This window comes from Bidens hawaiensis, unplaced genomic scaffold (genome assembly GCF_021521415.1).
Source record: "Bidens hawaiensis isolate Kalapana, Puna unplaced genomic scaffold, B.hawaiensis_p1.1 tig00003141_1, whole genome shotgun sequence".
Classification (NCBI taxonomy): Eukaryota; Viridiplantae; Streptophyta; class Magnoliopsida; order Asterales; family Asteraceae; genus Bidens; species Bidens hawaiensis.
In genome coordinates this window covers 545,970-571,144 of record NW_027491170.1, presented here as the reverse complement: position 1 = coordinate 571,144, position 25,175 = coordinate 545,970, and the positions used below count along the sequence as shown (strand labels likewise).

Sequence of the window (25,175 nt, the reverse complement as noted above, 5' to 3'; positions counted from 1 at the left end):
CTAGACTTTGCCGCTGCGTTTTTAACGATCAGAAGAGGAAACCATTCGGGCGGGATTTTTATAGTGAGAAGCAACATCATACTATCATAGTATCATGTGTTTCAGATTATTTTTATTTTATTAACGAATAACACCATTCAAATCATTTTATTGAAAAATTAAGAACTTCATCAAACTACTTGTACCAACTAGTTGTAAGAAATTAAATTCATGGAAGAAATATTTTGGAGTGATCTCAGTTTTATCCAACTCGGTTTGACTCGTACAAAATATTACATCATGCGTGTGCCCGCAGTTTATTATCAAGAATTGCTTGTTGATTGTGGAGAATCAGTTATTGGCAATTCATCTCTCCCCTAACTGTACTCAATTTAACATCCACTTGCTTGAATCCATGATTAAATCGATTGGGTCTCCAAAATCGGATTACATTATGATAATTATTTTTTCAAAGACATTTTAATAATACATGGCAAAAAACTTTAAGATATTAATCACCCTAAACAAAATTATCAAAAATGAAAAACCTAAAACATAATTCCATTCAAGATTAAAGTCAGTTAAAGAGAACAGAACGTCACAGTCATAGTGAATTAAAAATTTCATATCAAGCCCAGACTATACTAATATCTGGCTGGAAAGAACAATTAAAAATTTCAAACGATGTAAAAATCTAACATAAAGTCCCGGTTACATTCTATAAATCACAAATTCAAATTTTCAGCGGCTGGACTTTGAATCTAATTTTACAGCTCTACATAGTATGTGTTCCACAGTTGTTCTGTCAAGGATGAAAAACCATAAGACTCAAGCTGCCCCTTGGATCCATAAATATGCAGACCTTCCATATGATAAATACTCTGTGGAAGATGACTTATGCCCGCACCGTCTAAATTCAACACTTTCAAACATTCTAAACTCCCAAGTTCCTCAGGCAATTTCCCAACTTGATGACACTTCGTGAGATTTAAATATGTTAAACATTTCATCTTACAGATACCGTTGGGGATGTCTTTTAAGGATCTACACTGGCTTAGGTCTAACTTCTCTACACGTTCTAAATATCCAAGTTCCTCGGGCAATTTCTCAAGTTGATTACAAGAGAAGAGATTCAAATATGTTAAACTTTTGATCTTACAGATACTGTTTGGGATATCACGTAAGGATCTACATTCCTTTAGGTCTAACTTCTCTAAACATTCTAAATGCCCAAGTTCCTCTGGTAATTTATTAATTTTATGACATCCGGAGAGATTTAAATATGTTAAACATTTCATCTTAGAGATACCGTTCGGAATATATAGTAAGGATCTACAATAGCTTAGGTCTAACATCTCTAAATGTTCTAAACAACCAAGTTCCTCTGGTAGTTTCTCAACTTGATGGCAACCAGAGAGATCAAGATATGTTAAACTTTTCATCCTACAGATACTGTTTGTGATATCTCGTAAGGATATACATTCCTTAAGGTCTAACTTCTCTAAACATTCTAAACACCCAAGATCCTCTGGCAATTTCTCAACCTGATGACAACCGAAGAGATTTAAATATCTTAAACTTTTTGTCTTAGAGATACTACTCGGGATATCTCGTAAGGATCTACAATAGCTTAGGTCTAACTTCTCAAAACGTTCTAAACATCCAAGTTCCTCAGGCAATTGCTCAATTTGATGACAACCAGAGAGATCTAGACACGTCAAACTTTTCATCTTACAGATACTGTTCGGAATATCTCGTAAGGATATGCAATCCATCAGGTGTAACTCCTCTAAACACTCTAATCTGCCAAGATCTTTGGGTAACTGCTCTAGAAGCAAACAATAGTCAATTTCAAGTGATTTCAGATGTTTTAACATATAAATGCTATCTGGAAGCTGCTTAATCTCTTCAATACTCACAAAACATAGCTTTTCAAGGCATTGTATCCGGTCCAGATCCTCGGGCACCTTAGGAATTTTGCCTTTAAGTGTAAGCTCTCTTAACTGTCGTAAACCACATATAGTTGTTGAAAAAGACTCAAGGTTTGTGCAAGAACATAGACCAAAAGAAAGAAGCTTCTCAAGATTTCCAATCGATGAGGGTAGAGGTTCATCGTATTCGAATCTAAACTGAAACTTTGGCATAGCGCTGTTAGGATGTAGTGGACACATATCTAGGGGCATTGCATACAATTTTAACTTGGCCAAAGAATCCTGACTAGGAAATACAATCGGTTTGTCAACCAAAAAATAATCAAACCTCAAGCAACCTTTTAAGTTTAAGTAGAGAAGCTTTTTTAGGCAGCTGACTGGAGCATGAATTTCTTGAAGATAAGAACATCCTACAAGTATTAACTCCTCTATATGTGGAGTCATCCCGAGGTTAAGGTTACTCACCTTAGAATGAGAGAGGTTGAGGAATTTGAGATTGGGACATTCATTGAGCATGTGGAGTACTACAAAGTCATGACATCCTTCAAGAACTAACTTCTCGAGATGTGGAGTCATCCCAAGGTCAAAGCTTTTCAACTTTGACCAGCTGAGGTTGAGGTATCTGAGCTTATAAAAAACCTATTATAATTAAGAAGAAACAAGAAAGATGAATATCAGTGTCGTGAAAAAAACAATGAGCATAATAAAGAACCATGCAAACCAATCATTCAATCTTGCATTATTCTACCTTTCTTTCTCCCACTTCCCAGAGTTGAGAAATATTTCCCTGACACATTTCAAGGTTAACAAGCTTATTTGCTCTAAATGTTTTGGGTAAAGACCAAAAAGGGTATCAATGCCAACATAGAGATCGCAAAGCATCAGGTAAGTATTCGCCAACTTCATAAACTTTCCATTCTCTAGGTCCATATGGCATGTAAATAAATCTAAGTTCTTTCATCTTTCTTAGACCTTTCAAAATAATTGTTGGATCGACATCGTGACACTCCAATTTTATACATTTTGTTTCTTCGGTACCCTATAAATAAAAGCTCATGTGAATCTTTAATCACAAAAAAAATAAAATGTTCTAGTCCTCCACAATGCGTATAAACTTGAAACTTACCGATTCATTAATCAATATATCTTCAACTTCCTCTTTAATCCATAATCGACTATGTCGGCTAGGCTCATTAGGGTGAAAACGCCGGACAATATTCCAACCCATTTCTTGAATCTGGTCATGGAAACCCAAGCGGTCAAAATTAGAAATAGTTATCAATGATTTCTGCACAAGAACACTTAAACCAATGTGAGCATTAAATCCACAACTTTCAAGTATTCTAACTGCATGGTCTTTTTTTTCATATTTCAATAAGCATACAACATCTAGGAATATTTCTTTCTGATCATTCTCTAGACCATTATAACTTATTTCCAATCTTTTCAAAGTCTTGTCCAACGGAATTGTTTTTAGTCTTTCTATGGCATCTGCCCATTCATGCTCACTTCTATCACAAAGATGTGAACCCAAAACTTTGATAGTTAAAGGAAGACCGGCAGCATAATGTACAACTTTTCTTGATAGCTCTTCATACCCTTGAGTAGGAATCTCTTTCCCAAATGCAACCTACTGAAGAGGCAAATTGCTTCATGATCCGATAACAAATTGACATCATGAATAAATTTTATTCGGTGTGCTACCAATACTTGCTCATCTCTTGTTGTAATGATGATTCTACTTCCTGGCTTAAACCAAGTGAACTCACCTGCTAACGCCTCAAGTTGCTCTATATCATCCACATCGTCTAGAACAAGAAGAACTTTTGTACTAGGCATAATCTTTTTCATTATACTTTTCCCATCAGAAACACTAGCTACGATTTGATCATTTAACAAAGCTGAAAGGACCTGTTTTTGCAATTCCTTCAAACCAGACAACGAGCCTTTTGAAACTTCCCTCACATTCTCAACAAAGCTTTTACCCTCAAACCAAATGGAAATATGATCAAAAACAGCTCTCGCCAAAGTTGTCTTTCCACCACCTCCCATCCCCTTGATCCCTATCATGCGGACATCATCGGAACCAATTTCTAAAGATGAAACTACATCCTTCACCCGGGTCTCCATGCCTACTAACTTCCCATCATCACATGGGTTAGTGAAGCGTAGCTTTAGTGAAACATCATGAACAATTTGTTGGATAAATTTGGCTTCATGCCTATGTTAAATAAGATTCAATTAGATTACTCGGAATCCTACATGAAACATGAGATGACATTGATGTACCTATTAAACACAAATTTGAAAGAAAAAAAATGAAGAATACCCATTGAAAGTGTTCTTCAACTCCATCCCCGCCAACCCCGCCGCTTCATTCAGAGCATTCCTCCATTTTCCAACATCATCTTCATTTTCCTGTTTGGCAAAGTGCGAAATGATATGGACAAGTTTTAACAAAACAATGACAAAATATTTGAATCAGAAACTTCTTCTACTATAAAACACAAATCATTCACTGAATAATGTAAGTAGAACAAATACATATATAAAGATGCTACCAGATCGTCTATGAAACCGTTCAATATTGAAGAAGAAGATCTGTTACAACAAGATGCTACAATATAAAAAAGACGTTGGAGAGGTAGAGCAGAGCTCCAACTGCCCTTTTCATGTTTCGCAAAGGCTTCTCCAACTACCCCACTTTGGTGCCTGACTTCAGTGGGCTCTACATCATAGAAGATGGGGTAAGCAGTCTGCTCCATCGTCTTCTGGCACTCCATGATCTTTACGAGTTCGTCTAAGCACCATGATGAAGCTGCATAGTTCTTGGAGAAAACTATTATGTAAAATCTCAGAGCCTTCAATGGATCTGACGAGTTGCTCCTTAATCCTTTCCCCTTTCTTGATTTTTTCATCATCTTTGTAAGTTATAATGTCTTTCTGGTGGAGAGCATGATAGAGATGATCAACAAAGTTCTTACGTGTGTCTTCACCCCTGAAACTTATAAAGACATCATACTTGAAGCACTTTTGAACGGATGAAATTGAAGTAGACGCCATTGATTGTAAGCTTCAATGATCGAATGCAATGAAATTTGTATGATCTGATTGCAAATAAACTTGTAAGAGATGATCGAATATGCCTTCAAGAGTTGGATATTTGAGTGGAAAATATGTACGTTCACTTAGGTTGAGGAGTGAAGCCCCTTTTTTGGTGAAGATAAGATACGACTTCTAAACTGACTATTCATGGCAAAAAAAATGTAGGGAATTAAATTAGGCAAAACATCTTCATACACCACCATGGATACGAGGCTCGTATAGGGCTATACGGGCTGTATACCTGAGTTGTTGAAGACCTATATGACTCGCATAGGACTATGCGTGTCATATAGGCCTGCACAGTTACCATAGGGGTGGTGTATGAAGATCGCACCCCTTAAATTATTACTTTTGCTCCAAATAAATATGTTAAATAATTCTTTTAGTCAGCTACTGTTTAATTTTCAAAGTAAACCTTGCAACAGAAGGCTTGTAACAAAATACAAATTATAGGATTTATATTAAGGAATCAAAAGGAGATATAAGCTTAATTTTTTTTATTAATTTTACACTTCAATATAACTTTTTTTATGGCTCAGTCATCCATAAAAGAAGATTGAATCTTCATGCCTCCCATAACTTAATTATGTCAATCAATCATTGGACAAAAATCAAATGCACAACACATGGCTTTTAGTCCAAATAGCTCACCTTTATAAGTGTTAATATTTTTCCGTTGTAGAGCATGTAGAGATGATTAACAAAGTTCTTACGGGTGTCTTCACCCCTTAAACGTAAAAAGACATCATGCTCGAAGCTCTTTTGAACGAATGACGCCGAAGTAAATGCCATGGCTTGAAGGAATATTATATGAACCGATAAGAGACTCATAATCCTGTAGACGGTTTACTACTCTATAGAAGATAAAGGTTCTTTCTGCATAATAAAAAATAGACAAAGATCATAAAGATAAAGCAATGCTAATTGTTTACTTAATTACGCGTAATGGCCATTCATCATTGTAGTGGTATTTCTCGACTTTACTTTATTAGTTAGTTAATTAATTATATTACTAAAAGGTGACTTTTATTACATGATCTGGGCCACTTAGAAAAAGTAGAACAATGCTAAAACCTTTGAAAGTGGCCGGAAGGTAGTGGGTAGGAGCTGGTCCAGTGAAAAGTGATTAAAAAAGAGACCTCTGAATGTATGTATACTTTATTTATTGATCAAATAATATGAAATCTATGTTAAACAGTTAGATGTCATTGCTTAAAAGGATCAAATAGGTTTTTTTAATCTCCCATAAATATAATTAAAAGTAGTGTTTATAATAATAATAATAAAATCAAACACACAACTTATTACGTTTCTCGCACAAAGAATCACTTCTATGCAGATCAGCCGGATATGGTACACACAACTTAATATGAAAAGTGTAAGATGTCACACCCTAACATACGGCGGAAATGTCGGGACGGGAACTGATTGCTCACAGCTTTTCAAAGGTTATTATCATGCAATATTGGAAATTATATCTATTAAAAATATTTAAATAAACAATTACAGTTAAGTACATCACGTATAAAACAATTACAACAATGATTAATTAAGTTTGTATTCTAAAAAACATCTCTACGTGATCTTCATCTTGCTAAACAACCAAGCTGATAACCTGCAAATGTGTATAAAATATATTTTTGTCAACAACACATGTTGAGCGAGTAAAACACCAATTTAAGACACAACAGTAATAATATATAATAAATAAAGAAAGATGCAAACTATTCCTGTGAGATAAACAGTTAAACCATAGCACATACACAAACAATCAACCATAAAGAAAGGGCTAAACCGTTTCCATGCGAATGGGCATTGGTTACCAAAAATGAGGTGTCGGTGAAACCATTGTCAATGCGTCGGACGCCGGCCACTACGACGGTCGTATGATCATACTAGACTGAGAATATGTTGGACCTCTCCGAATGCGGTTCAAATAAAGCAAGTAAGCAAATAGTAAGTTTCGCATAAACTGATATACACACAAAGATTAACAGTTGCGGTTTTGAATATTAGATAATATATAAATACTGTAAATACACATAAGTCCCCAAAACGGTTAAAATTGAGTTAAAAGGGGGAGTGAGATACTCACCTAATCGGATGAACGAAAAACAAGTGATGATGTGAGAAAGATGAACCCTTCGGAATACACCGACAAGGATTCCTAGTTAAATATAATAATATAAATTAATTATAAATGATATAACATAATTTAATGAGTTAAGTTTCGATGTGATTTGAGTTATGATTTGTGATTAGTACGTTATTGATCGATCGATCTCTACAGTTATTATTACTATGAAATCATTATTATTTAAATAAACATGAGTTGAATAATTATATAATTATTTAAATAATATTTAACTAAATGTTTACATATATAAATATATCCTGTAATATATTAATTAATTTAAGTCAAACATTAATATATATATATATATCTATCATATAGTATACATCTTGGACTATTAACGAAAATCAAATTTTATAAGTATAGTTAGTACGTTTAAAATACAACCGTTCTAATTGTTAAAGAATGATATATATGTATATATATATAATATATTTCTATATATAAAATTAATATAAACAAATTTATAAAGGACGTTAAACGACGAGAAAACACCAGTATTGGTGTTGGCTTTTAATAAATTAACGTGGATTTCTTATTATTAAAATACACTTATACTACATACATACATACATACATACATACATACATACATATATTTATACAAAACTTGCAACGAGATTTATTGACGAGAAAACGTAGACTCTAAGATGTCAGCTTTATATAAAGAAATGTTTATTTGATATCAATATTAATTATAATTAATTAATTAATATTTTAAAACCAATAAAAATAAATAACCAAAAAACCGCGTCCAGGGGGCTCGAACCCACGCCCCTGGCCGGTTCAAGGAGTTAAGCACAAACGCACCCACCAGCTGTGTTGGGGTGTCATCTGCTTAAGTTTAAAACTAATAAATTAAAACCAGAAACATGTTTATCCCCAAAATCCACACAAACCCTAGAATTCGCAATTGACGAATCTGTTGTTTGTTTGTTCAATTCGTATTAGGGCTTTTGTATTACGGAGCAAAACGAACATGCTAAACTGTTTAGTTACCTCAAAATATGACGAATCTAAGGACGAGATGAACAGTCGCGAAACAAAACGATGAGGTTAGATGCTTTGCAGATCGTTATATGCCAATTAAGTATGGGGTTTGAATCACGATGTCCCGCAGATGGTGTATGCCAGTTTAATTGTGTTATTATGATGTATAGATTGTAATTCAAGAAAAGCTCATATGACGGTTTTGGTTAATATCTTACTAATCTATTAAATCAATACAATTTGCCACATGTCATTCTACTAGGCTATTCACCTAGGCTTCCAACTCACCAAATTTCCATTCTAAGAGTCTCTATTATGCTGCCATGTGTAAACTCACAAACTATCTAAACCTTAGAATTTTCCACCATCATTTTAATAATTTTAATTTCTCTCTCTCTCTCTCTCTCTCTCTCTCGGCTTAATTACTAACTCCACCATCTTCTATATTCCGGTAATGTAGATCGAGATTAATCGTTTTTCGGTAAGGTTGTATATTTTACTTTAATGGCCAACAATGTTATATGATTTTCCGGCAAGGTTATATCTTTTTCCAGCAACATCATATTTTCTTCCGGTTATTGTAGATCTAACCTTTTTATCTTTATTTTCATTGTTAAGGTTCTAAATCAAAAACGGTGATGAAGCTAATATTTCTACGTATTTACGTTATTTTCGTAAGTTATGTCGGTAGGTTTTCCGATTACGTGTTATATCTATAGCAATGGGTGTTTTGTATTTATTTGAAGTTTTTTCCTGTTTTTTTGTTATACATGTTTTTATTCTAGGTTCTAAATATAAATCAGCTTCATCCATATTCAGTATCATTATTTCGTTTTTCCGGTAAGACACATTTAAATTATCTGGTTATAAATTATAATTCTAATGTTTCATAATATCAATGTTATAACAAAACTTTATTATTTCAGGTAATTTACTTGATTGATTTACGGAAAATTTGATTTTAGTTTCATAATAAAAAATAGAGATACCATGGTTATTATCATTATTTGTTATTTTCCGGTAAGACATTTAAATATTTCGGTTATAAATTAAATATCAAATGTTCCATAACATAAATATTAATATTCTACTTTATAATTTCAGGTAAATGTCATGAGTCATACAACCTAATTTCAATTTAAATTCTACGAAAAAATCCGAGTACCATAGTCATTCTCACAATTTCGTTTTTCCGATAACACCTTTAAAATTTTCTGGTTATTAATTATAATTAAAATACTCTATAATATCAATATTAATATTTGATTTTATTATTTCAGGTTATTAATACAATTGATTTAGTTTGACTTTCCTTATAAATAATGGTCCATTATTATATGACTACAATATATTATTTTATATAGATTTAAATTTTGACTAAATTTTAAAACATAACTTATATTACCGTATTTTTATAATTTACAAAACTATTTGATTTCTATTTATATTCTAATTTAAAAAATCAATTATCGTTATAAATTTAATCACCATATATAAGTATATATAATGGATAGTTATATAATTTATCGCGCACTCAAATTTGACCTTACATATTTAAGGTCAATGTAGGTCAATGCTTTGAATATGGTAATTCTAAACAATTTTGGTATATGATTAACCATTAATTTTAATTAATTGTCCATAATAATAATAATGATTTGACTAAAATATATTTTTTTAAATACATTAAAATTTTGACTATATTGTTACATTTAAATAACTTAATTTTAGAATTAATGATCAATAATTTAAATAATAAGTTGATTAAAATTTTTAAAGATAAGTTATATTACCTTATTTTGATAATATTTTGATAATTTACAAAACTATTTGATTACTATTTATATTCTAATTTCAAAATTTTATTATCGTTTCTATTTATATTTATATCTTACATAAATAAATATATGTAATGGATAGTTATAAAATTGATCACGCACTCAAATTTCACCTTACATATTTAAGGTTAGTGGAGGTTAATGTTTTGAATATGGTAATTCTAAACATTTTTGGTATATGATTAACCATTAATTTATAATTAATGGTCCATATTAACAATAATGATTTGACTAACTTATATTATTTTATATACATTTAAATTTTGACTATATTGTTACATTTAAACAACTTAATCTAATTGTGTTTATAAAGGTTAATAACTTAAGGACCATATACAATATATACAATATACAATATTGTATATATATATATATACAATATCTTTGGTAATTGTATACAATATACAATATTGTATATATATAAATTACAAATTCAAATTAACTTTCCGATAATTGTATGCATCTTTGGTATATGATTTAGACTTTATTTTATAATAATGATAATGATTTGACTATAATTTTCAACCTTTATACGAACTTTACAAAAATAAGTTATAGACTTTAATATTAAAAAATCGAAATTAAAAATTATCTTCCAATCTATTTCAATTTTAAATCAATATTATAATCTCTAAAACTACTACGAATTATTTCGTACTTTCGTTTTAAATATTACCCGGGTTTGAAATATATTGTTAGTTCAAATACTATCATTTGGACACAATATTGAACAATATTGAAATATATCATATATTTTTAAGTACAACATTTTCATTTGATTAAATTTATATTATGTTACATATATATTATGTTTTAAATATGTTATACCGCGTGTAACACGGGCACTATCCTAAATCAATATTAAAATCTATGTTTCTTTTAAGAGATTTGAATCACTTGAATCTTGCTAATGTTAGAAAAGAAAGAGAACATTTGGATTTGGAAAATGAAGTCAGCGAGAAGGTAAAATGGTTGTTAGAGTGTGAGAACTATGAGTCAAATTTTGATGATCTTCTAAACTCTTTGGAATATGAAAATTAAATTTAAGGTCACACTTATTAAACAACTTAGTTATGCATGAATTTGTTGTTTAAATTTATTATGTTTGTTGACATGTTTTTCCACCCGTCGTAACACGGCCTATACCCTAGTTACTAATACGTATCTTATTGATATGTTTATCCCAATTAGTTAAGTCAGTGTGCCCGTTTAGACAACATAGGTGATTCACAGCGATCAATTCCATATATATCACGATGATTAAGGTTGAAGACACAATCTGGGTAAACGGGTTCATGGTTTACGGGTTTTGGATCATTAGGTAAATGGGTTTGGATAATAATATCCAGATCTTGCTAGATAGTCCCTAGACTATTGAGGTGGGTATAAAATAGGGTTAAAGTTTGGTTTAGGGTTCAAAATGAATATAAATGAAAGTTTGTTTACATATATTTAAATATATAAAAAAAATATATAATAAACAATTGATGATATGGAAATGATTACTCGATAAACTCGGTATTTTTATTAGTAAAATATTCCGAGCATAAGGGCGGGTTAGGTATAATATATGGAGAAAACCGAGTTGTTACCGTCTACCATAAAAATCTTATATGTCACTCTCACGTCGCTCCCCATCCCATTTAAAACTACCAGATTGCTTGATTTCCAAATATTGATTTAACCCGTTTATTTTATAAATCAAACCCGGATTACTTACATGGGTCATAAAACCTGAACTTAATCCTTTCGACTTCCAAAAACCCAAACCTTCCTGCTCATCCTCTAATCTCTCTCTTTTGATTTCTTAAATCAATGGTTTTTATCTCATCTAAATCTAACTTCACACCATAATCCAGTAATCTATCGACCACCAAAACCCCCTAATTTCGAACCATAATGGTTTCGATTTTGAGTCAACGTCGTCTTAGTTCTAAATTGGTTTCAATTATTGTTAGTGTTTGGCTTAACCGATCCAAAGCAGGAAAATTTCATGCATTGTACTTCTCAATGAGTTGCTATTTACTTATGGTTTACACTTGTAATCTTATCATAACTTTCACGTATTTCTTAGGTTAGGTTGAAGATGATGTTTGTTTTCCACCTACACCAGTGGACTTTTATGGTTGAACTCCAAGTTTAGTTATTTGGCCTCTAAAGTCTTTTGCTTTTTTCTTTCGACTCTTGCAGATAAGAACTGAACAAAGCTGGGACTTCATACCCGCTGAAGGTATTCTTTCCAGTTTAATTAATGACAAATCGTAGTCATTTGTTTTATAGAACCAAACGAATTCGGTCGTTGTGGTCGGATTCTATTATGGATTTCTGACCACATTCTCCATAGGACCCTCCTATCTCTTTCTTCTCCGAGCTCACGTTATGGAAGAAGGAGAAGAAGGAGCCGAGAAGAGGGTATCAGCAACAACTGGTTTTATTACGAGACAGCTCATAATGTTCATATCGATCTATTATGCGCCTCTGCATCTAGCACTGGGTAGACTTCATACAATAACTGTCCTAGCTCTACCGTATCTTTTGTTTCATTTCTTCTGCAATAATCACAAAAAACTTCTTTTATTATGAATCTACTACCAGAAATTCAATGCGTAATCTCAGCATTCAATTTGTATTCCTGAATAATCTCATTTTTCAATTATTGAATCATTTCATTTTACCAAGTTCAATGTTAGCGAGATTAGTCAACATTTTTATGTTTCGATGCAACAACAAGATTTTATTTGTAACAAGTAGTTTTGTTGGTTGGATAATTGGTCACATTTTATTCATGAAATGGATTAGATTGTTATTAGTTTGGATACGGCAAAATCGATCTATTCGGAAGTACATTCGATCTAATAAATACCCTGTGTCAGAATTTAAAAAGTCAGAATTAAAAAAAAATGGCTGGTATCTTTAGTATTTTATTATTAGTTACCTGTGTCTACTATTTAGGCAGAATACTGTCACCTATTTTTAGTGATAAACTGAACGAGCTCGAAAAAATGGAAGAAGAAGAAGTTGATTATATGTATGGTAATCAAGAAAATTTGAGACTTGAAAAAAGACTCAAACCCGCGCCAGGGGGCCGGTTCAAGGAGTTAAGCACAAACGCACCCACCAGCTGTGTTGGGGTGTCATCTGCTTAAGTTTAAAACTAATAAATTAAAACCAGAAACATGTTTATCCCCAAAATCCACACAAACCCTAGAATTCGCAATTGACGAATCTGTTGTTTGTTTGTTCAATTCGTATTAGGGCTTTTGTATTACGGAGCAAAACGAACATGCTAAACTGTTTAGTTACCTCAAAATATGACGAATCTAAGGACGAGATGAACAGTCGCGAAACAAAACGATGAGGTTAGATGCTTTGCAGATCGTTATATGCCAATTAAGTATGGGGTTTGAATCACGATGTCCCGCAGATGGTGTATGCCAGTTTAATTGTGTTATTATGATGTATAGATTGTAATTCAAGAAAAGCTCATATGACGGTTTTGGTTAATATCTTACTAATCTATTAAATCAATACAATTTGCCACATGTCATTCTACTAGGCTATTCACCTAGGCTTCCAACTCACCAAATTTCCATTCTAAGAGTCTCTATTATGCTGCCATGTGTAATCTCACAAACTATCTAAACCTTATAATTTTCCACCATCATTTTAATCATTTTAATTTCTCTCTCTCTCTCTCTCTCTCTCTCTCTCTCTCGGCTTAATTACTAACTCCACCATCTTCTATATTCCGGTAATGTAGATCGAGATTAATCGTTTTTCGGTAAGGTTGTATATTATACTTTAATGGCCAACAATGTTATATGATTTTCCGGCAAGGTTATATCTTTTTCCAGCAACATCATATTTTCTTCCGGTTATTGTAGATCTAACCTTTTTATCTTTATTTTCATTGTTAAGGTTCTAAATCAAAAATGGTGATGAAGCTAATATTTCTACGTATTTACGTTATTTCGGTAAGTTATTTCGGTAGGTTTTCCGTTTACGTGTTATATCTATAGCAATGGGTGTTTTGTATTTATTTGAAGTTTTTTCCTGTTTTTTTGTTATACATGTTTTTATTCTAGGTTCTAAATATAAATCAGCTTCATCCATATTCAGCATCATTATTTCGTTTTTCCGGTAAGACACATTTAAATTATCTGGTTATAAATTATAATTCTAATGTTTCATAATATCAATGTTATAACAAAACTTTATTATTTCAGGTAATTTACTTGATTGATTTACGGAAAATTTGATTTTAGTTTCTTAATAAAAAACAGAGATACCATGGTTATTATCATTATTTGTTATTTTCCGGTAAGACATTTAAATATTTCGGTTATAAATTAAATATCAAATGTTCCATAACATAAATATTAATATTCTACTTTATAATTTCAGGTAAATGTCATGAGACATACAACCTAATTTCAATTTAAATTCTACGAAAAAATCCGAGTACCATAGTCATTCTCACAATTTCGTTTTTCCGATAACACCTTTAAAATTTTCTGGTTATTAATTATAATTAAAATACTCTATAATATCAATATTAATATTTGATTTTATTATTTCAGGTTATTATTACAATTGATTTAGTTTGACTTTCCTTATAAATAATGGTCCATTATTATTTGACTACAATATATTATTTTATATAGATTTAAATTTTGACTAAATTTTAAAACATAACTTATATTACCGTATTTTTATAATTTACAAAACTATTTGATTTCTATTTATATTCTAATTTAAAAAATCAATTATCGTTATAAATTTAATCACCCTATATAAGTATATATAATGGATAGTTATATAATTTATCGCGCACTCAAATTTGACCTTACATATTTAAGGTCAATGTAGGTCAATGCTTTGAATATGGTAATTCTAAACAATTTTGGTATATGATTAACCATTAATTTTAATTAATGGTCCATAATAATAATAATGATTTGACTAAAATATAATTTTTTATATACATTAAAATTTTGACTATATTGTTACATTTAAATAACTTAATTTTAGAATTAATGATCAATAATTTAAATAATAAGTTGATTAAAATTTTCAAAGATAAGTTATATTACCTTATTTTGATAATATTTTGATAATTTACAAAACTATTTGATTACTATTTATATTCTAATTTCAAAATTTTATTATCGTTTCTATTTATATTTATATCTTACATAAATAAATATATGTAATGGATAGTTATAAAATTGATCACGCACTCAAATTTCACCTTACATATTTAAGGTTAGTGGAGGTTAATGTTTTGAATATGGTAATTCTAAACATTTTTGGTATATGATTAACCATTAATTTATAATTAATGGTCCATATTAATAATAATGATTTGACTAACTTATATTATTTTATATACATTTAAATTTTGACTATATTGTTACATTTAAACAACTTAATCTAATTGTGTTTATAAAGGTTAATAACTTAAGGACCATATACAATATATACAATATACAATATTGTATATATATATATATACAATATCTTTGGTAATTGTATACAATATACAATATTGTATATATATAAATTACAAATTCAAATTAACTTTCCGATAATTGTATGCATCTTTGGTATATGATTTAGACTTTATTTTATAATAATGATAATGATTTGAATATAATTTTCAACCTTTATACGAACTTTACAAAAATAAGTTATAGACTTTAATATTAAAAAATCGAAATTAAAAATTATCTTCCAATCTATTTCAATTTTAAATCAATATTATAATCTCTAAAACTACTACGAATTATTTCGTACTTTCGTTTTAAATATTATCCGGGTTTGAAATATATTGTTAGTTCAAATACTATCATTTGGACACAATATTGAACAATATTGAAATATATCATATATTTTTAAGTACAACATTTTCATTTGATTAAATTTATATTATGTTACATATATATTATGTTTTAAATATGTTATACCGCGTGTAACACGGGCACTATCCTAAATCAATATTAGAATCTATGTTTCTTTTAAGAGATTTGAATCACTTGAATCTTGCTAATGTTAGAAAAGAAAGGGAACATTTGGATTTGGAAAATGAAGTTAGCGAGAAGGTAAAATGGTTGTTAGAGTGTGAGAACTATGAGTCAAATTTTGATGATCTTCTAAACTCTTTGGAATATGAAAATTAAATTTAAGGTCACACTTATTAAACAACTTAGTTATGCATGAATTTGTTGTTTAAATTTATTATGTTTGTTGACATGTTTTTCCACCCGTCGTAACACGGCCTATACCCTAGTTACTAATACGTATCTTATTGATATGTTTTTCCCAATTAGTTAAGTCAGTGTGCCCGTTTAGGCAACATAGGTGATTCACAGCGATCAATTCCATATATATCACGATGATTAAGGTTGAAGACACAATCTGGGTAAACGGGTTCATGGTTTACGGGTTTTGGATCATTAGGTAAATGGGTTTGGATAATAATATCCAGATCTTGCTAGATAGTCCCTAGACTATTGAGGTGGGTATAAAATAGGGTTAAAGTTTGGTTTAGGGTTCAAAATGAATATAAATGAAAGTTTGTTTACACATATTTAAATATATAAAAAAAATATATAATAAACAATTGATGATATGGAAATGATTACTCGATAAACTCGGTATTTTTATTAGTAAAATATTCCGAGCATAAGGGCGGGTCAGGTATAATATATGGAGAAAACCGAGTTGTTACCGTCTACCATAAAATCTTATCTGTCACTCTCACGTCGCTCCCCATCCCATTTAAAACTACCAGATTACTTGATTTCCAAATATTGATTTAACCCGTTTATTTTATAAATCAAATCCGGATTACTTACATGGGTCATAAAACCTGAACTTAACCCTTTCGACTTCCAAAAACCCAAAACCTTCCTGCTCATCCTCTAATCTCTCTCTGTTGATTTCTTAAATCAACGGTTTTTATCTCATCTAAATCTAACTTCACACTATAATCCAGTAATCTATCGACCACCAAAACCCCCTAATTTCGAACCATAATGGTTTTGATTTTGAGTCAACGTCGTCTTAGTTCTAAATTGGTTTCAATTATTGTTAGTGTTTGGCTTAATCGATCCAAAGCAGGAAAATTTCAGGCATTGTACTTCTCAATGAGTTGCTATTTACTTATGGTTTACACTTGTAATCTTATCATAACTTTCACGTATTTCTTAGGTTAGGTTGAAGATGATGTTTGTTTTCCACCTACACCAGTGGACTTTTATGGTTGAACTCCAAGTTTAGTTATTTGGCCTCTAAAGTCTTTTGCTTTTTTCTTTCGGCTCTTGCAGATAAGAACTGAACAAAGCTGGGACTTCATACCCGCTGAAGGTATTCTTTCCAGTTTAATTAATGACAAATCGTAGTCATTTGTTTTATAGAACCAAACGAATTCGGTCGTTGTGGTCGGATTCTATTATGGATTTCTGACCACATTCTCCATAGGACCCTCCTATCTCTTTCTTCTCCGAGCTCACGTTATGGAAGAAGGGGAAGAAGGAGCCGAGAAGAGGGTATCAGCAACAACTGGTTTTATTACGGGACAGCTCATAATGTTCATATCGATCTATTATGCGCCTCTGCATCTAGCACTGGGTAGACTTCATACAATAACTGTCCTAGCTCTACCGTATCTTTTGTTTCATTTCTTCTGCAATAATCACAAAAAACTTCTTTTATTATGGATCTACTACCAGAAATTCAATGCGTAATCTCAGCATTTAATTTGTATTCCTGAATAATCTCATTTTTCAATTATTGAATCATTTCATTTTACCAAGTTCAATGTTAGCGAGATTAGTCAACATTTTTATGTTTCGATGCAACAACAAGATTTTATTTGTAACAAGTAGTTTTGTTGGTTGGATAATTGGTCACATTTTATTCATGAAATGGATTGGATTGTTATTAGTTTGGATACGGCAAAATCGATCTATTCGGAAGTACATTCGATCTAATAAATACCATGTGTCAGAATTTAAAAAGTCAGAATTAAAAAAAAAATGGCTGGTATCTTTAGTATTTTATTATTAGTTATCTGTGTCTACTATTTAGGCAGAATACTGTCACCTATTTTTAGTGATAAACTGAACGAGCTCGACAAAATGGAAGAAGAAGAAGTTGATTATATGTATGGTAATCAAGAAAATTTGAGGCTTGAAAAAAAGACTCAAACCCGCGCCAGGGGGCCGGTTCAAGGAGTTAAGCACAAACGCACCCACCAGCTGTGTTGGGGTGTCATCTGCTTAAGTTTAAAACTAATAAATTAAAACCAGAAACATATTTATCCCCAAAATCCATACAAACCCTAGAATTCGCAATTGACGGATCTGTTGTTTGTTTGTTCAATCCGTATAGGGCTTTTGTATTACGGAGCAAAACGAACATTCTAAACTGTTTAGTTACCTCAAAATATGACGAATCAAAGATGGACGACGAGATGAACAGCCGCGGAACAAAACGATGAGGTTAGACGCTTTGCAGATCGTTATACGCCAATTAAGTATGGGGTTTGAATCACGATGTCCCGCATATGGTGCATGCCAGTTTAATTGTGTTTTTATGATGTATAGATTGTTATTCAAGAAAAGCTCCTATGACGGTTTTGGTTAATATTACTAATACGTATCTTATAGATATGTTTTTCCCAATTAGTTAAGTCGGTGTGCCCATTTAGGCAACATAGGTGATTCACAGCGATCAATTCCATATATATCACGATGATTAAGGTTCAAGACACAATCTGGGTAAACGGGTTCATAGTTTACGGGTTTTGGATCATTAGGTAAATGGGTTTGGATAATAATATCCAGATCTTGCTAGATAGTCCCTAGACTATTGAGGTGGGTATAAAATAGGGTTAAAGTTTGGTTTAGGGTTCAAAATGAATATAAATGAAAGTTTGTTTACATATATTTAAATATAAAAAAAATATATAATAAACAATTGATGATATGAAAATGATTACTCGATAAACTCAGTATTTTTATTAGTAAAATATTCTGAACATAAGGGCGGGTCAGGTATAATATATGGAGATAACCGAGTTGTTAAATAAGAAACATTAGATTAATTATTATTATGATATAGTTTGAATTGGAGTAATAATAATCGCTCTAGTTCATGTTGCTATAACGTAAGAATCGTAACACTACGTATCCTTTTTGTCAATAAGTTCTCCCTTAAATTTATTGTGCTAACATGGGTTCAAATTTTCAACCCATTGGAGATTAGCATAAGTTTTCAGAGCGATTTGATGCCTGAGATTAGGCAAGATACGGTAAAGAGTTTACGTCACACTGTGGATGAGTTTCGTGAAACAAAAAAATCTTTATTATCATCTTATATATATCTTCGGGCTTCTTAACCTTTTTTGGCTTGTATGATTTTCCAACTTTTAAAGGGTTTGATCTGATTCATTTGAGATACAGAAGATTTAGGGTAGTGTTACAAGTTCAAGAAATTGGTTTAGTTTCAGAAAGAAAAAAAAAATGAAAAAGCAGATTATAGTTCTTAACTCAATTTTGACCAAACAAGCGGTTAAAATAGACACAACCCGTCTAACAAAACATGTTCATGTCTTTGATACTAAATAAATCCAAACCCGTGAAATTCATGTTAGGCTCACGACGTAACACAAAATTCACACCCCTAACTACCGATTTAAAAAAAAACGTACGACCCACTAACAATGGGACGATTGTCAAATATATAGACCCGTTTATTCCCAAACCGATTCTACAAAGTCTTGGGCCAGCTTACCACATACACAATAAATAAAAACCAATAACAAAACTTGTGTCGAAAGATACACTACAACGAACGACTCATGCAACTACAGTACAATACATACTCTTTAAGCTTCATTTGCAGACACTCCTGTTCGGTCAACAAAATCGTGGACTGGTCAACGTTCAATGACCACGACAATTCTCACTTCTCGGGCTGTTCCTTGTTGGGATCCTCTTCCTCCTCTTCCTTTTATTCTTCCTCCTCTTCCTCTTCTTCTATTTGAGGATCGTACGGTAACGGAGGCGGTAATGGTGTTTTCATTGGACTAAATTGAGGAAAGATATCGGGCCTCCTACCGGGCTTTGGCCTCTCCCATTCCTGTCATATAACACGAAACGGTCAACTGTTTGGACTTCTGATACAAAATGTAACGAAAAAACATATTTTGGAAACATGGTGGAGAAGAATGTTATGTTTACTAAGGGTGTGCGTGGTACAGTTTTGAGCTGAAACCAAACCGAAAACCAAAATTTCGGTTTTTGGATGTTTTGAGCTGAAACCAAACCGTAAACCAAAATTTTGGTTTCATTTTTTTTCGGTTTTTGCCATTTTAGCGTGACAATTTTTGGGCCGAAAAAAGAGTTGGCCGAAAATAATGAGTTTAGACTATTATACATTTGACCAAAAATATTTGAGTTACATGTTTATTAAATTCTTAAAAATTACTTAAAATAAAAGATAAAAAAAATAAAAGTTTAGAAATTCGTTTTTTTTGTTTTCTTTTGTTTTTTTTACATGCAAAACCAAAACCGAACCGTTAGTTCAGTTTTTAGAAAAATAAAAAACCAAACCGTCGGTTTTTATTTTGGTTTGGTTTTCAGTTTGGATGCTTCGGTTTTTTCGGTTTCAGATCGGTTTTTTCGGTTTCTTGCATACCCCTAATGTTTACTTGTATGCTATATGAGATTATAAACCTTTGACCAACTAACGTGGTCAAACGGTAGAAACTAGAGACATCTGGCCACCAATCATACGCAACATTTTTATTTTTTAAAAAAAATTTTATCCAGTACGGGATTTAGCCGCTACAATCTAGTTTTCTACAGTTATATAACTACATCAATAATTCTTATTTTCTAAAGCCTTCTGGTAAATGATCAGTGCCAAAATCGGTTTCTTGACGAGGTTGTAATCAGTTAACCCCCTGTCTTTGACCGGTTCATTTTGGTTTCAACATTTTTGAAGTGGTTTCAAGAGTGTAACCGAACCGAACCGAGCCCAAACTTGACTCATGTTGACTTATTAAAGCTCGAGCTCTTTTTCTAAAGCTCAAGCTCGGCTCGTGTGTTGTTTCTCCATAATCAGGCTCAGCTCATTCATTATTTATTAACTCATTTGTATACGTTTTAAATTATGTTAAATATTTTGATAAAAACATTAAACAAGCCTAAGCTCAACTCGAGCCCGTGTAGTACCTTAGGCGAGCCAAATCTAAGCTCGAGCAAAATTAATACATAAAAGTGAAAAAGAGATATAACTAAAAAAATACAAAAGGCTCATTAAGGAGCCTAAACAAGCTTCCCATATAAAACTCGAGCTCGGGCTCAACAACCAAACGAGCTTAACTTGAGGCCCATGCTCAAAAAAGCTCGACCAGCTTCGAGCTTTTTATCAATCCGAGCTCAAGTAGCTCACAGGCAGCTCGGCCCGTTTTCACCCCTAACTGATTTCAACGGAGATGGTTATGTATCGGTCCCGGACCTACCGTTTCAATCGGTTCCAAGCTGGTTTATTTTCGGTTTTTACTTTCTAGTATCAACAATAGTACTAGAGGGCAGTGTTGCAAAAATCCCGACTAGGCACCGAATAATCCCCTATTAATCGCTAGTCCCCACTTCACTGATTAATTTTGGGCAAGTCGGCTAATTAAATCGGTCAACGGTCATATCCAGCCAAAATCAGCAGTTTTCGGCGAGATTCCGGCCAAAATCAGCGATTTCCGGCAAGATTCCGACCCAAATTAGTGGTTTCCAACGAGATTCCAACCAATTTTCGGCCAAAATATGTTTGCGTATATATAAAACCAAATATTACATATAAAAATGTGCCCGCGTACGTATAAAACTGAAAAATATATATTAAAGTCCGGTCCAATTAATCCCAATTAACCGCTAGTCCCCACCCCACTGGCCGACTTAGCGGTTTTTGCAGTGTAGAGGGTGCAGAAACCATCAACAAAAAGTCAAAACCAGTTTCTTGACCGGTTTTGGTCGGTTAACTGCCAGTTATTTATTGGTTTGATTTCACTGGTTTGGAACCGATTTCACTGGAAAGGATTACAACCGGTTTCAAAGAGAGCCGGTTCCAAACTAGTTTGGTTTGAAACCGGTTTCTTGACCCGTTTTGGTCGGTTAACCCCTGGTTTTTACAACGAAAAGGATTACAAACCGGTCCCAAACCTAAGGTTCCAATCGGCTCCAAATATTTATACAAAGAACACTTAATTCTATAAATATGTTTCACAAACTCAAAATCAGGTTTAACTAATCAACAATTACTAGCCTAACATCAAACTAATACATCAATTAACAAAACCCTAAAATAATAATAACTTACAATAGGGAAATCGAGAGGGTTACGGTGCGTGAGCTTCTCCTCATGTGGAGCCATACACACAACCCTCTTCGAATACGACGCCGTTTTGGTTTTGGTTTTTATCATCCCGTGGCGTATTGAAAACAACGAGACTGAGGATGAAGAAGAAGATAAGGTTATAACTGGTGATGATGATGGTGGAGCCCGTGAATTTTTGAAAAAAAACATAATGATTTGAAAGACACAATAACGAAAAAACATAATGACGAAAAAAGACACAATGATAAGCGAAAAGACATAATGGTGTGCGAAAAGACACAATAACGAAAAAAGACACAATGATAAGCGAAAAGACACAATGGTGGTGAAAAGACACAATGATAAGCGAAAAGACACAATGGTGTGCGAAAAGACACAATGGTGTGCGAAAAGACACAATGGTGTGCGAAAAGACACAATAACGAAAAAAGACACAATGACAAGCGAAAAGACACAATGGTGGTGAAAAGACACAATGATAAGCGAAAAGACACAATGGTGTGCGAAAAGAGACAGTGGTGTGCGAAAAGACACAATAATAAAGCGAAAAGACACAATGGTGTTTGAAAACACAATGATAAGCGAAAAGACACAATGATGGGCGAAAAGACACAATGGTGTGCGAAAAGACACAATGACGTAATTTTTGTTTTAAATTTTATATAACAAAAATAATACTCATATTAAAAAAAACGTTTGTTATTATGATGAATTTTTTTAAACAAAAAATATCATACGAAAAAGTTATAGACGTTCTAAAATGATGGAGGTATTAACATGTGCTTTGCATGTGGAAAGAGAAAATGTGTACAATTACCTCTATACCCTTTTTCTTTTGGTCCCCACTTGACACATGTCAATTATCTATGACTTCTCACACTTCTTATTTTTGTTACCCTTTGTAGAATAACTTGACTCTAATACCCTGTTTATCAACTTGACATTTTTTATTTTACAGGTTCACATTTTAATTGTTACCAACCTCCTCATTTAGAGTTTTAGACTTTAAGTGTTGTGTATTAAGGATCAGATCGGGACCGTACCCGTATATGCATATGTACATGTATGGTTCTATTTGTAACTGAAAGTACCCATGCTAAAAATCAGTAAATCTTTGTATCCATACCTGTACGGTTTGTACCCGAATTATATGGTACATGCACGTGGTACGGGTACGGTGGGTATAGTACCCGCTTTGGTAACTCTATGTTCTTTTTTTTTAAATCTCCATTAAACTAAAAACCGTAATAGCACAGCCAAAACATAATACCCAAACTAAAAATGAAACAAATTAATCATAATATAAAATACATTCCATTTTCCCTTTCTTTGTTTATTTATTCCTCAATTTATATAGAAATATAAGAGAGAAAGTTAATACATGTTATTTAATGATATATACAATTACACATACATGAAATAAAAACATACGAATACACAATATGAATATACACATATAGAATGAGAATGAACTTATTCAACTAATATATATTATGTTTTGAAAATCACGCTTGAAAGTTAAGACATGAGTGTTGGAAACCTAATAAAGCTCCTACATATTCTAAACGAGTACCGATACCCGTAATACCAATACTTGTACCCGACCTGGACCCGAAACTACTCGTACCTATAATTAGTAAACGTGGGTACCTATACTCGTACCCAATAGACACGTATGGGTACAGGTACGAGTACAAGTACGGGTACTGAATAGGTAGGGGTATGCGTATTCGGGAAAAAAAGGCGTTATCCATGCCATGTAGGCTGGATGGTAAACACCGGGTCGAGCTTATAATCGAAGGTGCCATCCTTGGCCATTGCCATTATGTACACGATGTTTTCATATAGATTGTTATGCAATTTTGCCCCCCCACCCTCTCTAGATGTTATACAACAGTTTAATTAAAAAATACTTAATAATTATTTTAAACCATTATATAAACAAACCCAATTTACACTACACTTGTTTTATCTCTCCAAACCATACAAAAAACTCTGTATTCTTCTTCTTCAAGAAAAAACCCTCACAACGCAACCGAACCAATGCTCGACCTTTAACGCGTGGGACTCGATGTGGAGAAGCATCCGATGTGGACCTGCAACCAAACCAATGCCTACCATTTTCTACTCAAGAACCCGAGTCTCAACCGTCATCCACTCAAGTACCCGAATCCAAACCTTTACATGTGCAAAACAAACCGACAACCTCCAAACGAAAACACACAAGAAAACCAAGCAATGAACCGAAAGAAACTTGACCCAAGAGGGAGATGCAGTCACCCGAGGAGGAGTTGGCATTGGCGAAAGCGTGGCTTGACTCGTTGGAAAACTCCATCGAAGGTAATTTCTATATGTGTGTGTATATATTTGTTCTTTATGTATGCGCGGCTTGACTCGTTGGAAAACTCCATCGAAGGTAATTTTTGTATGTGTGTGTGCGCGTGTGTATATATTATAGGGGATGTAAGGCTAGTAAATATTTTTTGAGAACATGAGGAGGATGGTCTGGTAAAAGTTCAAGCACAATGGATGAGGAAGTTAAGGCCCAATTTGATCGTTTGGACCTTAAACTTGAAGAAATTGTCTCAATCAAAAAAACATTGGCATCAGAAAGAAATTAAATGGGCGACGAGAGACGAAAGCTACTAGAGGATTGAAAAAAGGCTCATGCAAAAAAGGACGTTTTGGCTTTTATCAGGAGACTTCTCGCACCTACCATCGGAGGACCGGGCTTTAATGGAATAAGATAAAGCAGTTTACCGTGGGAAGTTTCGCCATGGTGAATTTGATTCGTAA

General features: G+C 32.5%; 1 long non-coding RNA gene and 1 pseudogene across 1 annotated transcript; both read right to left on the bottom strand.

Moving 5' to 3' along the window:
• Positions 1-746: 746 nt before the first annotated feature.
• On the bottom strand, positions 747-4,976 carry LOC143622456 (TMV resistance protein N-like; annotated as a pseudogene).
• Positions 4,977-19,720: 14,744 nt separating this feature from the next.
• LOC143622412 (uncharacterized) lies at positions 19,721-22,548 on the bottom strand. The gene is made up of 2 exons (XR_013151699.1): positions 22,362-22,548; positions 19,721-20,123 (listed from the first exon to the last, which is right to left on the bottom strand). It is a non-coding gene; the product is annotated as an uncharacterized LOC143622412 (long non-coding RNA).
• Between the last annotated feature and the right edge of the window lie 2,627 nt (positions 22,549-25,175).